Below are 2885 nucleotides of genomic sequence, written 5' to 3'. Positions count from 1 at the left end.
CTAGATATATGCATACATATTATCCTTATTCACATAAACCACTGACCAAGCCTGAGACTAAGATTGGACCCAGCCGCACCTCGACTCCTCTCTGAAAAGGAGTTTAGAAAGCAAGCGGGTCTGTTCTGAACCTTGGGACTCAACGGGAGGGTCCCCCTTATCCCCTGCACACACAATCTCTCTGTGAATCATTCCAGCTCAGTGTAACTCAATTTCCCTTTATGCACTTCTTCCATCTAGTAATAGAGTGAACCTTGCCATCTTTGAATCTGTAACTAAGTCGCTGTTTTGATCAGTTTTGTCTGATCACTTTGTTAATCACTGAGGACTGAGTGCTATTAAAATACCACAGTCAAATCCTGCCATTTGCCACAAGTAAATTCTGAACTGCTACTAAATCAAACTGTGTAAAGTCACTCATTCACGACAAATTAATATAATCAGCACAGTTCACAAACCTGCGTTTGCGACAATTTGGCGTAGTCAGCAGGATGGTAAGCAGTATCTCTGATTACGTAAAAACAAATGGAATAAGTCCAAGTCCCAAATTCTCAGAAGAATGGGCTCGTTATAATTGGCATGATTGGGAAGCAGCGGAAGAACAGCTAAAAGTAGCCAGGGGAAATATTAAAAATGGAAATGAAAGGGAGTCATTTGCAAAATGCTAGGCACCTGCTTAGAAGCTGCCTGCAAAGACTGAGAAAGGTTTCATAAAAGGGAGCAGGATCTAAAGGACGAAATAGAAGGCAGGAAGGCAGCTGAATTAATACTGTTCCTACAAATTGAACAACTACAGAAACACATACAGAAAGAAAAGGAGGAAAACCAAAAATTGGCAGAAAAGGTTGACATGATGCTTGTGCAAGCTCCCAATCCCCTTGATATTGTACAAATTAGGAAATTAATTGTATCTCCTGAAGAATTGGATGGAAACATCTGGTCTGACCCTGATGATAACGAACCAGGGAAAGATGATTCTTTATCTCCTCCAAATGCCCCTACATATGTAGCGAGGCCCATTATAAAAACAGAAGAAACTACTGGGCCTAGGGGTGTAGTAGGAAATAACCCCATATGATCCAATCCAAATGGCTGACCTACAAGAACGCTATGACCCTAAGCCAGGTGAAACAGACAATGAATATTTAGGGAGAGAATGTTTAACTGGGAGAGATGGAATTTTACTGAATGATGAGGAAACCAATGGATTCTGGGGCCCTGGAGTCTTTTTAAATGCTGGCCCCATGCCTCCAGATGATCCCCACTCGATAATCAGTAGAGTGCCATACTGGGCCGATGGAATTAATATAGGGGAGAGAGGAGAACCTCTAGTAATGCCTATTAAACCCCTAAAACAGCTGCCAAGGGAAGGTGAGGACCAGCAAAAGCTCTAAGCCCATAGATGTAGCGTGCGTCAGAAATAGCTTGGGTGTTGGCACTTTGGGAGGTGGTCTGTGCCGGGAGTGAGAGTGTGTTGGGAGTGCTGGGAGTTTAGGCAAAGGCAGATGGCCAGAGTGTGTTTGTCCGTGAAAGCGGTGTCAAGGGTAGGTGAGGACCAGCAACAGCTCGAAGCCCTTAGGCATATCATATGGGAGAAATGGCTTGGAAGTTTGCACTTTGGGAGTTGGTCTGTGCCGAGAGTGAGAGTGAGATTGAGCCTGAGAATGTGTGTTGGGAGTGCTGGGAGGCAAAGCCAGGGTAGATGGGCAGAGTGTGTTTGTCTGTGAAAGCGGTGTCAAGGGAAGGTGAAGACCAGCAACAGCTCTAAGCCCTTAGATGTAGCGTATGTCAGAAATCGGTTGGGTGTTTGCACTTTGGGAGGTGGTGTGTGCCGAGAGTGAGAGTGAGAGAGTGAGTGAGCCTGAGAATGTGTGTTGGGAGTGCTGGGAGGCAAGGCAAAGGCAGATGGGCAGAGTGTGTTTGGCTGTGAAAGCGGTGTCAAGGGAAGGTGAGGACCAGCAACAGCTCTAAGCCCTTAGGCCTATCGTATGGGAGAAATGGCTTGGATGTTTGCACTTAGGGAGGTGGTCTGTGACAAGAGTGAGAGTGAGATTGAGCCTGAGAATGTGTGTTGGGAGTGCTGGGAGGCAAAGCCAGGGTAGATGGCCAGAGTGTGTTTGGCTGTGAAAGCGCTGTCAAGGGAAGGTGAGGACCAGCAACAGCTCTAAGCCCTTAGATGTAGCGTGCGTCAGATATAGCTTGGGTGTTGGCACTTTGGGAGGTGGTCTGTGCCGGGAGTGAGAGTGTGTTGGGCGTGCTGGGAGGCAAGGCAAAGGCAGATGGGCAGAGTGTGTTTGGCTGTGAAAGCGGTGTCAAGGGTAGGTAAGGACCAGCAACATCTCTAAGCCCTTAGGCCTATCGTATGGGAGAAATGGCTTGGATGTTTGCACTTTGGGAGGTGGTCTATGCCGGGAGGGAGAGTGAGATTGAGCCTGAGAATGTGTGTTGGGAGTGCTGGGAGGCAAAGCCAGGGTAGATGGCCAGAGTGCGTTAGTCTGTGAAAGCGGTGTCAAGGGAAGGTGAGGACCAGCCACAGCTCTAAGCCCTTAGATGTAGTGTGCGTCAGAATTCGCTTGGGTGTTGGCACTTTGGGAGGTGGTGTGTGCCGAGAGTGAGAGTGTGTTGGGAGTGCTGGGAGGCAAGGCAAAGGCAGATGGCCAGAGTGCCTTTGTCTGTGAAAGCGGTGTCAAGGGAAGGTGAGGACCAGCCACAGCTCTAAGCCCTTAGGCCTATCGTATGGGAGAAATGGCTTGGATGTTTGCAGTTTGGGAGGTGGTCTGTGCCGGGAGTGAGAGTGAGATTGAGCCTGAGAATGTGTGTTGGGAGTGCTGGGAGGCAATGCCAGGGTAGATGGCCACAGTATGTTTGGCTGTGAAAGCGCTGTC

Source organism: Pelecanus crispus, unplaced genomic scaffold, assembly GCF_030463565.1.
Source record: "Pelecanus crispus isolate bPelCri1 unplaced genomic scaffold, bPelCri1.pri SCAFFOLD_31, whole genome shotgun sequence".
Classification (NCBI taxonomy): domain Eukaryota; kingdom Metazoa; phylum Chordata; class Aves; order Pelecaniformes; family Pelecanidae; genus Pelecanus; species Pelecanus crispus.
Note: the sequence above shows the minus strand (reverse complement) of the source record.